Source organism: Mytilus edulis, chromosome 3, assembly GCF_963676685.1.
Source record: "Mytilus edulis chromosome 3, xbMytEdul2.2, whole genome shotgun sequence".
NCBI lineage: Eukaryota > Metazoa > Mollusca > Bivalvia > Mytilida > Mytilidae > Mytilus > Mytilus edulis.
The window spans coordinates 8,046,267-8,061,497 of NC_092346.1; the positions used below are offsets into that span (position 1 = coordinate 8,046,267).

The 15,231-nt window shown below is 30.4% G+C and overlaps 1 long non-coding RNA gene across 1 annotated transcript in view; it reads right to left on the bottom strand.

Moving 5' to 3' along the window:
- Nucleotides 1-15,231, bottom strand: part of LOC139514156 (uncharacterized) — a 19,213-nt gene continuing 3,982 nt past the window's right edge. Inside the window, exons 2-5 of the long non-coding RNA XR_011662575.1 lie at nucleotides 3,997-4,125; nucleotides 3,569-3,673; nucleotides 875-1,025; nucleotides 1-214 (exon numbers count right to left, since the gene is read on the bottom strand). This is a non-coding gene — a long non-coding RNA (uncharacterized lncRNA). The remainder of the gene's footprint in view (nucleotides 215-874; nucleotides 1,026-3,568; nucleotides 3,674-3,996; nucleotides 4,126-15,231) is intronic.

Here is a 15,231-nt window from a genome sequence, read left to right on the forward strand (position 1 = left end):
TATATCATGTATGGCCAGATTCTGTAGACATCACAGTAGAACATGTAGCTGGTTACATTTATCAGTAGATATCTAATGACCAATAGATTGTATTGTCTCAGTCAAAGATTGATGTAGAACAAAGGCTACATAAGCACTGGCTGCTAAATTTCTCAGATATAACACAGGATTCGATAAAAATTTATATATTTTATGTCCAAAAGTTATGTATGTCCTGCAAGATAAGAAATCTATGTGAAATTTTTTTTTTTCCATCACCAAATTGAATTGACCTCAACAGCACATATCAGTTCTAAAAGCACAAAAATTGGCACAATTTAATTGAATATTTTATTGTAGCCATGGTTCATAAAGGATTTTGCCATGAGTATGCAACACTTTCTTAGCAACTCTACTCTCTTTGATCTCCTTATTCATGTTGAATCGAATTTATACTGTATTATGATTGTATGATATTTTAATGAACAACTGGCATAAAAATATGGTAACGTTTTTTACCCTTTGCAAACAGGGGTAGACATATTTACTCCAGAATATCATTTTTGATGAAATTTTATAGTCAAAATGGTAAAGTTCTTCATGTAAAAGGCCTGCCAATGGTAAATATGTCCTTTTAACTTCAATTTGACCTACAGCCCATTAGCCTAGATATATTATGTACATATAATGCAATTACATATTTTTCATGTCAGGGCCTTTTATGGCCTACTATACAGTACACGTTTTTCTTACTGTTGGAGGCAGTACAGTGACCTATAATTGCTAATATCCACATTATTTGGTCTCTTGTGTATATTTGAGTCATTGGTAATCATACCACATCTCTTTATTTTTAATTATAATAAAAATATTTATCAAAACCAGTATAACATACTCATCATTGAGCTGATCTGATGGTCCGAGGTAAGACAGTTATGTAAGAACAGGGAACAAGGATGTTTTTAATCTGTCTAACTTATTCATATCCTCCTCCAATGCTCTGTCTACACACTCATTCATCAGGAGAAGTAACTCTGGGTACAAAGCTGCAAATTCCAACAGAGTTATCCCCCTTAAGTCAATTGGATCAGTTTTCTACATTAGAGGACTGTTAATTCAGAAATTTATATTGTGAGGTTTTTATTATGGTGAATAATGTTACTGATATATGTGTATAAAGCTTTTCCAGTTATTGCAACAATAATTCTCACATTTAGGTCCGACATGTCAAAATCGCAATCATAAATGGATTAAAATAATTTCTGAATTTACAGTATTTATTTTAAAAAAATTAAAGAGAGATTTAAAAATATATTTACCAAGTTGAAAAAATATAAAACTCTACTTATAAATTGATGTTTAATTCTAGTTGAAAGTGTTATCCAAATTTAAATAATTATTTCAACTAAAATTAAGTTTATTCATTATTATCAATAATATGAGGCAGGCATTACCTGTGAAAGGGGACAAAGTCTGTATAATTAATTTTTTTTTAATTCAAGCATATTTTTACTTCAAAATCTGTTAAAAAAGAAACAGAAATACTGTAACGTTTCCAATTTTGGTTCAGTTGTTAGGGATTTTAGTTATGGTCATATTCAATGTTTACAAAGAAACGCTATCATCAGGTAATGTTTTTTCATATCAAAGAATAATTAAAAATGAAATTGTTATTGTTTTCCTTCCTATATATTACTGATAAATATATATTTCACTCAAAGTCTCATGACAAACGAGACCGGAAGAAAGAAGTAGATTTCTGAGCAAATGTGGAAATAAAAAAAAGTGACGAAATTTTTTTAAATTTTTTTTTTTATTGATTTTTCTACTGTTATAGGGGACTTTGTCCCCTTATAAAACTTTAGATTAAGTAAATTATAGATTATAGTATTGAGATAGAATTGAAACAATATTCTTATTAGCATCAATAATATTCTAATTTCAATATACCCTCAAAGATAGGGGCCATAAAAAAGAATAGGATTGGTTTGTTTGCCAAACCCTACCTATCCAGAAAAAAGCTGCCTACTCAAATTCTTTTATTGTCCTGATTTGAAGAAGTTTTTTTTAATCAGATAGGCATGAAGACTAATAAACATCCCATAGGCGGATCCAGGGGGCCCTGGGCCCCCCCCCTTTTGTGGGAAAAAGTTGGTTGATTATATAGGGAATCACTGAAGCATGACTGGAGAGGGCCCCCCTCCCCTCCCCCCCTTAGGTCAGTCAGAGGGACCCCCCTTAGGAAAAGTTCTGGATCCGCCACTGCATCCGATACGTAAATTTCTTTAAAAAAAAAGAAAACAAGAGGCTCTTAAGAGCCTGAATCGCTCACCTGGTAAACAATGCCTTATTGAACATATTGAACCATGCCAGGCAAACATGTACAGCTAACAATTCTTCAATATTACAAATATATATGACTTACTGTTTATAAATAAAGAAAATGAGACCAAAACACAAACACTTAAAACTTAGCAATGGACTGTGAAAATGAGGTCAAGTTCAAATAAAACCTGCGTAACCGACATATAGATCATAAAATATTTTCATAGAAAATAGAAAATAAAACACAAACTTTATTTTATACACCCTACTGATCATTCAGTTGAAGTTTGGTTGAATTTGGTTGAGTAGTTTTAGAGGAGAAGATTTTTTAAAGTTAGCAAATATGATGAACAAATTGTGAAAAAATTGTCACTAAAGGACAATAACCCCTTAAGGAGTCAATTGACAATTTTGGTCATATTTAACTTATTTGTAGATCTTACTTTGCTGATCATTTTTGCTGTTTACAGTTTATCTTTATCTATAATGATATTCAAGATAATGACCATAAACTGCAAAATTTCCTTAAAATTACCAATTAAGTGGCAGCAACCCAACAATGGTTTGTTTGATTCGTCTGAAAATTTCAGGGCTGATAGATCTTGACCTAATGAACATTTTTACCACATGTCAGATTTGCTCTAAATGCTTTCGTTTTTGAGATATAAGCCAAAAACTGCATTTGACCCCTATGTTCTATTTAAAGTAAGGGCGGCCATGTTTTTTGACGGATCAAAAATCGAAGCACACACTTTGTGCAGGATAATCTAAGGAACAATCATTTTAAGTTTCATTCAAATCCATTCAGTAGTTTCAGAGGAGAAGATGTTTGAAAAATTGTTAACGACGACGACGACGACGGACGCCAAGTGATGAGAAAAGCTCACATGGCCTTTTAGGCCAGGTGAGCTAAAAAAGGAAAATGCCTACCTACCTACCCACTGTCTCAACCTTGGGTAGGGTTTGGTGACCAAAATATTTTAAATTGTGGCCTGGTAGAAAATATTCAAAGATAGGATATTAGTTTTAATATGCAATATAGGAATGATGTACTTACATAAGAGGTCTCTGAACACATTAGCTCCAAATTGAGGTTTTGTTAGCAGAAGTCATATTAATTATGTGTATCAGTGGGGGAAAATGTGAAAGCATAAAAAAATGGTACAAATGTATATGTTAACACACATAATAAACAGCTCATGGTGAGGTTTTAATCAATACTTCAAATACAAATTCTGAATTTGTTAAAATGATTCTTTACTACCTGATTTAGTATCTGCCCAGGTATGCGGTTTATATCTGTGTTGTCTGACGTAAAAAGATGGCCAATAAACTGTACAAAGGATGACCTACAGCCTTGAGTGACTCCCTACAAGAAAACAAACCTTAAAAATTGGATTTTTAGTAGAAACTGTTGTATAACTTAAGATTACATTCTAGATAAATAATATAAGAATGTTTCATTACAACAGGTAAAACAAAACATTTTCCTTTTTTTTTTGCAATGAAGATGAAACAGCTAAAAATTTACAAATTAAATTTTCAAGGAAAAGCTGAAACAGGTACATAATAACCCCTTTTAAACTTATTTGTTTCTGGTAATTATGATATATATGGAATACTTTATAGTAAATGTTCATATATATAAAAATAAACATTTTCATCAATTTTAAAAGAAAGAAAAACACTAACTCTATGTCTACACTTTGTCAAAACCTGGATAAATACATCCCTTATTCTCAGTATGATGGAAATTTTAATTGTCTGATCCTTCTGTTTTAACAAAAGTTCACATAGACAACCGAGACTGTAGCAACATTCCTGAAACATAAGTTGAAATATTGAGTTTTACAAATTCAATACAAATACAAATAACTCTACCAAAAATAAGTTACCAACCTTGCAAGACCTTCATGGGTAATCAATTTCATTAAAAAAACACCTCATCAAAAATAAGTAAAGTAAAAACTAAGCAACACTAACCCCAGCAAAAACTGGGGGTGATCTCAGGTGCTCTAGAAGGGTATACAGATCCTGCTCCACATGTGGAAGTGGATTGTAATTAGGACATAAGGAACATATCCAATATCATCTGTGAAGCGGTTATTCCATAACAGTCAACCAACTCGTGATGGCCTCCAGAAAATTTATAAAGGGATGATTTCAACTTCACCATTTGGAATTCTTGGTTTGATAGCTTTCTTGTGGACAGCAATCCCTTATCAAGGAAATTTTGATAGGAAATACATGCCCGGAAATATCCTGTCAATCGGAAGATATATACTCTGTATGCAGGGGCTGATGGCATTTTGCTACATAGAAATGGAAAGTTCACAAGTTGAAAACTGAAGTCATCTCTTTTGTCATAAAGTTTTGTTTTCAACCAACCCTCATTGTCAATTTCTAGATGTAAGTCAACATGGTCAAGATATGAGGCAGACTTAAACTGTATCTGTTGTATCCTTTATCTCTCGTTTTGATGGGATAGATCCCTTCAACATACAGTCAGGGGTACTACTTGTACAACTTATTTTTATTTACTTGAAGAAGTAGAAAAAAATATACACATATAAGTAAATAAATAATGTTTGAATAATCTCCCTTCAATTTCTCAAAAATTTACTTGCACAAGTAAATTTTTCCTACAATCCCACAAAAGTTCTAAAGTTTTGAGATGTAAAATCATGCTTTTAATGATTTTTCCTAGGTTTTCTCAATTTTGTTTATTAGAGTTTAATGTTTTATCTCATTAATTCAACAAAGAAACTGATTGCGCAGAAATCTTTATTATTTGCGCAGAAATCTTAAAGTATTTGTGCAAGGACTTCAAAAATTGATCCTTGGGGACTTGAAAATGAGCAGTGTTCTGAAGATAACAGGCAAATGGGATTTTCATTGTCCATGAAATTACACTTAAATGATTCGTAAATTTGACATCTGCAAAGGGCAGATAATTTAAAATTCTATTAGAGCAAAGAAATCATAAGAATTCAATAAAAGAATATAGGATGACTTTTTTACTTCTACAAGTAAACAAATCTGAATGTCTATGGGACATGACTCAGCCAATATTTTGTTTTACCTATGCAAGTAAATAAAATTCACTTTTACAAGTATCCTACAAATTTACTTAAATATAAGTATTTTAATATTACTTCTTAAAGTAATTAAAAATAACTTGTACAAGTAGTACCCCTGACTGACATAGTCACTAAATTTAGAATTATTCAGTGAGAGAACACTATTTATATTATTTATAGCAAAACGTAAAGTAAAAGGATGATAACTTCGTATCTTGCTTCCTACGAAGTTCCTGTATGAAGTCAGCCTCATAATAATAAAGAAAAAAGTCAGGAAGAAGAGGGGCACAATTGGTTCCCATTGGAATGCCGATAGTCTGTTGAAAAACACACCTGCCAAACATAACAAGACAAGAATATTTGTTTGTTTGTTTATAACTACTGATATGTTCACAATCATGTTTTTTTCTTCTAGATAGATGCATTACAGATCATTACAGAACCCGACATATATACTAGATTTTTAATACTGCGATTCAGCATCAAGATGGGTGCCACATTAAGGAGCAGAAACGGTGTACACTTCTAGAGCACCTAAGTTCCCTTCCATTTGTTAGCGAGATTATTTTTAACCTGTTATTGTTGTTTGTCTTTCATCATTTTTCAATTTGGTAATGGTTTGCTTGTTTTTACTCAGGACTTTCTCTATTTTGGTCATATAAGGCACAAAATGTGCACCATAATTCAGTTACCTTGTTTTGTAACCCCCATTGACATAATGGTTACATTGGTTACATTGGTTACACTCATACAAACTATCATAAATCATCATATTCAGAAATTTTCAAATCCTGGTACATTTGTAACCTCCATTGACCTAATGGTTACATTGGTTACACTGGTTACACACATGCAAGAATCCCTTTTAGCCATCTTGTTACCATGGCAACCCCATTATTCATGGCTTTGAGGTTACATAAGTTATTTAGGTTACAATGATTGAGGGTTACAATGGTTACATGTATAGGGAATCAGGTTACAATGGTTACATGCATGGGGAAGTCGGGTTACAATGGTTACATACATGGGAAAGTCAGGTTACAATGGTTACATGTATGGGAAAATCAGGTTACAATGGTTACATGCATGGTGAATCAGGTTACAATGGTTACATACATGGGGAATCGGGTTACAATGGTTACATACATGGAGAATTTGGTTACAATGGTTACATGCATGGAGAAATAGATTACAATGGTTACATGCATGGAGAATTTGGTTACAATGGTTACATACCTGGAGAAATAGGTTACAATGGTTACATGTATGGGAAAATCAGGTTGCAATGGTTACATGCATGGAGAATCAGGTTACAATGGTTACATACATGGAGAATCAGGTTACAATGGTTACATGCATGGAGAATCAGGTTACAATGGTTACATACATGGGGAATCGGGTTACAATGGTTACATACATGGAGAATTTGGTTACAATGGTTACATGCATGGAGAAATAGGTTACAATGGTTACATGCATGGAGAAATAGGTTACAATGGTTACATGCATGGAGAATTTGGTTACAATGGTTACATGCATGGAGAAATAGGTTACAATGGTTACATGTATGGGAAAATCAGGTTGCAATGGTTACATGCATGGAGAATCAGGTTACAATGGTTACATACATGCCTGGGGAATTCTGTACAATGGTTACATGCATGGAGAATCAGGTTACAATGGTTACATTCCTTGGGAAGTCAAGTTACAATGGTTAAAATACTTGTGACTTTATCTTTTTATCGGTGGCTATAAAACTATGTCCACCATGATGGCCCTATGTGTCCATCATTATACTCCCTGTTGCTAATTAATACCAGAGACATATATATGTATATATGTCTCTGTTAATACACAAGGTATTTATCAAAAACTAGTCAAGGATAAAGGGAAATCATGACTGCATTGAAGTGTTAAAGTTACATAACCTACAGGTAAAGTGTCTCAGGTAAAATATGTGTTTGTCAAATTTAATTACTGTGAATATGACCAGAAAATTCAAAAAATAAAATGAAAAAATACAACTAGTTGAACCAGAGACATATAAAACACATATAGCCTTATAATTTTTTTTTTAAATGTCTTGTGACTTTGTTTTGATGTTAAATTTTTTTCTTTAACTTCTATCAATTTATGTTATATTTTACAAGTACTTTTTGACAACTGAAGATTAAATGAATGTCATCTTCATATATAATGCAAACTTTCACAATACCTGTCTTTTTCTATTGAAAAGGTGTTTCTAAAATCAATTTTCTAAATTCAAAATTGTTTATACTAAGAGAGACGGATCTGCATTTAACATTGTTTAACAAATGTTTAAGATAATATCTTTAGGACTTATTTTAAATATAATTTAGGCAATTCATTATTTCTCTATTGAATAAATATATTCAACATATATTTATTACACACATACAATGTATTAAAAATATATTTATTACAGCAAAATTTGATAATATTTTGTATTGTCATATATCTGAGACTACTAGACAAGTATCTTTAAATAGTCTAATTCATTCAAGTCCCTGCAGTTATTACAATGTATTAACTTTATCTAAAAGGTCTGGTTTAAGTGAAATATGTATACAAGATTATATGAATGTAGGACAGAGAGTCACAGCTCAAAATTTCACGGACAAAAAAATCACAGGACAAAAAGTCACAATTCAGTTTTGAGATTATTTTTCTTTGAATAAGAAAACACTAAAAAAAAATTTTGTATTTGCCTTTAAGTTTAATATATGAAGCAACTTTGTAATTAAAATGTATTTAATAAATGTCATTAATAATTATCAAATAATTGTTTATATGAAGAAAAAATGCCTAAGTGACTTGGTACTTAAATTGGTTCATTTTGCCAATAAATATATCCTTTGCATGTTTAAAATTTAATACATTTTCATTATCAATGTGTATATATATGTATCATGCCAGTCCAGCAGTTTCGACAATATAATACACAGAGAAAAAAAAATGATTTTATTAATAGACCATAAAAATGTCACAATCTATAGACATGGTAGAAGTGTATTTATTTTTTCTGAAGACAAATTTTGGTTATTAACTGACAGATATTAGCCAAACTGACGATAACATACTTGATTTTCAATTGTTTTAAAAAGCAAGAAAATTTTTCATTAACTAGTTTCTTTTCATAATGCAATTAAGATTCACTTTATTCTGAGAGCTAAGAAAATTTTTCAATATGATAAAAAAAAATAATGAGCGATAACAATATTAATGAACATTTATACAAATTTGATATTCCACCGCAATATCTACTGTACTGTTTAAACTGTTTATTCCAAATACACTCGGACGCAGATTTCCTGCATAACAGGAGCGACAAAGAATGCAGGACAGAAAGTCACAGAACAAAAAGTAATAGACAAAACGTCACGGACAATAAGTGACAGAACAAAAAGTCACAATTATTTTTTTCTGGCTATTTTCTTTGAATAAAAAACGCTTATTTCTACAAAAATATTTTGGTATTTTTTTTTAACTATTGTATATAAACCAACTTTGTAAACAAAATTTATCCAAAAAATATCGGGCGATATCTTTTTGCGCCAAAAAGTAACTCATTTGCGCCACAACTTAATTGCGCCAATACCTCTTTTGCGCCACCTAATTTTCAAAACTATAGGTATCATTTGCGCCAATAAAATAATCATCTAAGAGCGCCAAGTTTATTTATATATAACAACTAAATGAATGACTAGGTACCAACAGCAAAAAATTCCTCTGACATTGTACACTGAAATTTCAAATTAGCCTTGCATCCTAATAAAATTATACCGCTTTCCGGATCGTTACACAATACAAGGTCATCATCTTTGTTTGTAACAACACCAATATCATCCATTAGTCTGTGAAATTCTGCTCGATTTTTAGATTAAGCCGGACGCAGTTTTCTTCTCTCTCTATACATAGACTGACACACATATTTTAAATCTTTCTTTTCTAAATTTTCTTCTTCAATTTTGAAGATCTCTGAATTTATTATTTTTGAAGGTCGCTCTGACAACACATTGGTTGCTTTTCTTTTACACGCAGTTCTCAAAATTTGACGTTCTAATTTCTGGACACTGATAATGAAAAAATTATATTTCTTTTTACAAATGAAAGTATGATATTTTATACTACCAAAATCTGCTATGAAATTTAAAAAAAGCGAAAATGTATTTTATACTCGTGATAGTTGACTTGTATTTGCATTTTAATTTTAAGAATTTTTTTTTTATAGTCTCTCAAAACTCTTTATAGAGTGGCTCTTGTTGTTAACTTGTGTTTTAAAAAGCTGTATATTTTATATGTAACAAGTGGCGAGACTTTAATAAAGTATTTGTCTTGTCTTGTCTTGATATAGGTAAAACATTGTACAGGTATGATATAGGTAACAAATATTAACAGGTAAATGTGGCGCAATTTCATTTCATTTATTGGCGCAATTAATACCATCAAAATAAAAGAGAGTGGCGCAATTAATATCTTTTCAAAACTGCAATTGGCGCAAATTGATTCTGCCCAAAATGAGAATTAATCAGATGGTTAAATAATTGTTAAAAAAACAAAATGTGAAAGTGGCTTGACACTTTAATGGCTTCATTGTGCCAATAAATATATCCTTTGCATGATTTTTATTAAATAAATAATCATTTTTCAAGTATAATGACACATTTCCTAAACTTTAATATGAATATATGAATTAAAAAGTGAATACATCACTTACATATTCAAACAATTGGCAACAAATTATTTGTGACCTTTTGTCATGTGACTTGTTGTCCTATCTTTGTGACTTTATGTCCTGTGACATTTTGTTCTTTGACTTTCTGTCGGTTTACTGAGACAAATACACATAAATTTACAAATAACATAGATAGCGAAATGAAAAGAATACATAAAATGAAACATCAAAAATATTTTTTTAACAAAACAAAATATATACTAAATCTTTTGACCAGATCGCAAAAAGTCTGTGCAATCTGTAAAGTTTAAATAACCATGTGATCAATATATTAAGATATGTGCATTAGGTTGGTTCTAGAACACCCAGACAAAGTCCTAGTAATATTCCTTATTATTCCCAAAACTCAAACTAATTACTTATATACAATCTTTGTTGATAGCTAGAAGTATCTTATTCATCAAATTTGTCTGAAATTTACTGAAATAATTTAACACAATTAAATCTTTAACAAAAATTGAGGAATACTTTGTTTATTTAATTCATTTGTTATAATAGTTTAATATTGTTTTAGTTTTTTTATTATTTAGTTTATGCCTCATTTGTTGTTTTTATTTTGACTTGGGACATCGTAACTGTTACAACTATCCTAAGACCCCAAAATTCAAACATATCTTATCTTAGAAGACTTTCTTAAGACTAATTAAGATGTGTCTTAAGACCAATACATGTATACCATGTACCGGTGGGCGTGCCCGTACCGGTATACAGGTTGAAAACATATATATGAAACCACAGCACAGGGAATCTGATGTTTTAGCGCCAAAGAAGAAGCCTTTTAAGCACCAGATGTTTAACCCATTTTAGTGAAAATTAAAAATGTCAATGACCATTTTAGAGAAATATTTTAACCCATTCTAATAAATAATGTATGATCAATAAAAAACTTGAATAGACTCAAGACAGCACTATAAAACATATCTTGTCCATTAAAATACAGCACTAATAGTTAAAAAGATTAATTCAAATGTTAAAAGTCTGTTCTAGTCTGTAATTTATATTCAGATTAAATACAGCACTAAAAGTCTAAAAGGTTAAATAAAAAAATATGTTAAAATTCTGTTCTACCCTGATATTTATATATCCTATGAGAAAGTACATAATGGGCTCTGCATGAATATACTCCCTGTACAATACTATTCATAGAATTGCATACGGAACTGTTCTTTCTCTTTATCTTGTCTAGAATGTGGTGCACATTCCTGTATACTTTGTAATTTTAAATATGTTGTTGTTTGAAATTTAATAATAGTATCAAGGAAAATGTAAATAGCTGGGTGACAACTATAAAATTGCTCATTATAATGGGCATGGAAAGACTCTGGACCATTAATTGGTTGCTTTGAATTACACTGCCCAAAGCTTAAGTGGGAATATAGAATCTTCAGTTCTTCCCAGTTTCTTCTAAGAGATAATCTGCGAATTCGATACATCTCTTATTGTATTTCCATGATGAATATATAAACAACTTAAACATTAAACCAGTATAAATTATTGTTCATGGTTATAGTGATGCTAGTATTATTCAACCAGGGTCAGCTTTCGCTAAAATGGACTATCCAAAATACAGGAGAACAGAGTAATCACACGCTAAAATGGGCTCTAATGTAGGCGCTAAAATATTCCCTAGTAGTCTTTTTTCTCTCTCGCTAAAATGTCCTGTGCCCAAGCCTGTATTATGTGGTAATAAGCATTGTGTATAAGTTTCATAACATTTGTTTGAGGCAAACTAATGTTAGAGAACGGAAAAAACTTGCAATTAAATGCTAAAAAATTCGGATTTTATGTTACTTTAGGGGGATGCCTTATTTGTAACCCCAAGCCATTCAGTGAAGTCAATAACTACATTTTTTTGTACCATCATGACCATTAAATTTTCAATTGTTTATTGGATATGGTCAGTGTGTATTTATGTCTCTGATATGGTTGATTGAATATGATATTTTGCAATTTGCACAAAGTCATCAGTCATGTGTAATGTGCTAATTATAAAGTAATTTAATTACAAAGTCATAATATCTGTAAATACCAAACTTTTATTTATGGTTTTATATGCTTATCTTTTCTTACATCATAGAATAGAATATAATATAATAGAATAGTATAGAATATTTTTATTTCCCAAATTACAGGACCCATAAAGGGCATAAAATCAGATACAATTGATTTACATAATTGGTAACAACAACAATAATAGTCAAATGTAAATATATATTTAGTATATAAGCATTGGGCAGAAGCAGAACCAAAACCACATATATATTGTGAATAATTAAAAGAATGAAATAACATTATATGCATTTATTCTCAAATCGTTTACTAGTACTTGACTTATATTCAATATGTATACCTGATCCCCTTAATTCAAAACGGTCACAAATATAATTTTTCCATAAGAGTTTAATTTTCTTGGGTAAGAGCCATAACAATTTATAAGATTTATTTAAATTTTTAAAATTATAACAATTGTGAGAAATGTATTTAAAAAAAATCTTCCCTCTCAATATCAAAAAGAGGGCATTCTAACAAAAAATAAAGCTCATCTTCAACATCACCAATTAATCAATTTGAACAAAGACTCTCAGATCTTTCTCAAATGTTTTCATATATGCACTCTGTGCTTCTAAAACACTGATTTATGGTAATTAGTTTTAAAACTTTGTTTCTAGTGCACCAAGACAAGTCCTTTGCTGTAGTTGTAAGCACCAATTACTACCAAAACATTCTCAAGTCCCATCATGTTTAACCAGCTGTGTTTAAAAGTGGCTGATCCAGACATTTTCATAAGTGGGGCACACTGACTGCCTAAGATGGGCCCACTCCAGTCATGCTTCAGTGATTCCCTATATCATCAACCATTTTTATCCCAGAAAAGTGGGGCCCTGGCCCCTGAAAACCCCTCTAAATCCGCCTCTGAAGTCCCAGTTTCTTTTAAAATTTCCAAAATAGAATCCTGTGACTTTCTTTCCTGCATTCTTAAAGATGTTAAAGGAGATTGCATTCATAATGCTATAAATTAAAATTATTTAATGCGGTCTTCTTAACTTTCAGCTTACAGCTAACAGTTCTACCATGTACAACAAATATAGTTGACCTATTGCTTATATTTAAAGAAAAACAAACCAAAACACAAAAACTTAACACTGACCAATGAACTGTGAAAATAAGGTCAAGGTAAAATAAAACCTGTGCTACTGACATATAAATCATAAAATATTTCATACACCAAATCTAGTTAATCTATTGCATATAGCATTAGGAAAAAAATACCAAAACTCAATTTGAAACTTTAACTTTGACCACTGAGCCATGAAAATGAGGTCAAGGTCAGATGACACCTGTCAGCTAGACATGTACACCATACAATCATTCTTTACACCAAATAGTAGACCTAATACATACAGCATAAGTAATACAGACCAAAACACAACAACTTAATTATAACCACTGAACCATGAAAATGAGGTTAAGAACATTGGACAAGTGACTGACGGAAACTTCCTAACATGAGGCATCTATATACCAAATATGACGCTTCCAGGTCTTCCACCTTCTAAAATATTAAGCTTTTAAGCACTTAGCTAACGCCGCCACCGGATCACAATCCCTATAAAAATTAACAATTACAGAGAGGCAAATTTTAAGACATTGATTATCTTATCAACCACTTCTTCAACAATCTGTTTATTCTTGTTGAATTTCACATGTATATAACATATATATTTATAGTTTTGATATAAGTTAAACAAATTTAAAATTTCATTATAATGTCTTTAAACCTTTCAATATAAAGGGAATGGTTTTATTTTAGGACTAACCTTTTTTTAGGGTTTATTTTAATACAAAGTTTTTTTTTCAATAAATACGTACATGAATACAAGGACACACTCGTAATTTTAATTCAATAATTTTGATATTAATTATATTTATTTTTCTAACCTATTTGATTTACATTTGAACATGTCATGCATGTTGAAGAAATTTACAACTTTCCATTTGAAACAAATAATTATATAGATATATATGCCATGCATATGAAATATGAAATGACAGAAACATATAATGCATATATTATATGTCTCTAGAATAGACAATATGTAAGATGTAAACATTTATAAATTAGGTATTAATCTGAGTTTGAATTATAAGTAATAAACAAGGTTAAGATTGTAAGTTATACCCAGAGTTTAAATAATATGTAATAAACAGAGTTTGGACTGTAAGTTATAAACAGAGTTTAAATTATAAGTAATAAACAAATTAATATAATGTTACATTGGGGAAGATGTTTATTAATTCATTAATTTTAAGGCAATTTCAAAAATTGAATAGCATTATATAAAAAAGTTAGACTAAAATAATGAGTAGAAGATGTTGTTTCAGGTTTTTTTACTGTTCAAGATTAACAACCAGCATATTGTTAATTTTTTTTTGGATGATCATTGTCAACACAAAAAAAACACCATCATAATCAATTAACATTTATGAATTCAGATAAAACACTGAATTATTCAAAAGAATGTTCCCAGGCTAAATGTGATTCCGTAATTGGTCTTGACATGAACATTAACAAAGTCCTTCTACTAAGCGGTCTCTAAAAACACCGCAAAGGACCTCCTTTGTGCACAAAGGAGCACTAAGGACCTCAAAGAAGTTTAATAAGAGCACAAAGGACCTTAATTTCCCTTTAAAGCATTAAAATATTATAATTCCTGAAGAAAAATGTAAAAAAAATAAAATAGTTTCAATAAAAATTGCGATTTTTATGATGTACGATTTGGTATAATCACCGGTATCGGTTTGGAACCGACTTTATATCCGGGCTATATGATAGCTCATGTATGTGAACTTTTAAATAGTTTTAATATGATATTAATGATAAAAACGTCATTCATTATTTTTAATATTTTGTTGTAATATTTTTTAAGAAAAAAAATATGTATTAAGTTAAATTGGTATTAAAGTTGAAGATATACGAACTGCACAGTCATGTGTTCTGTAATGGGTACGGATATGCATAATATTACGACCCTTTTCTATAAGATTTTATTTAGTAATACATTCATGAATTAGAAAATATTGAGAAAACAC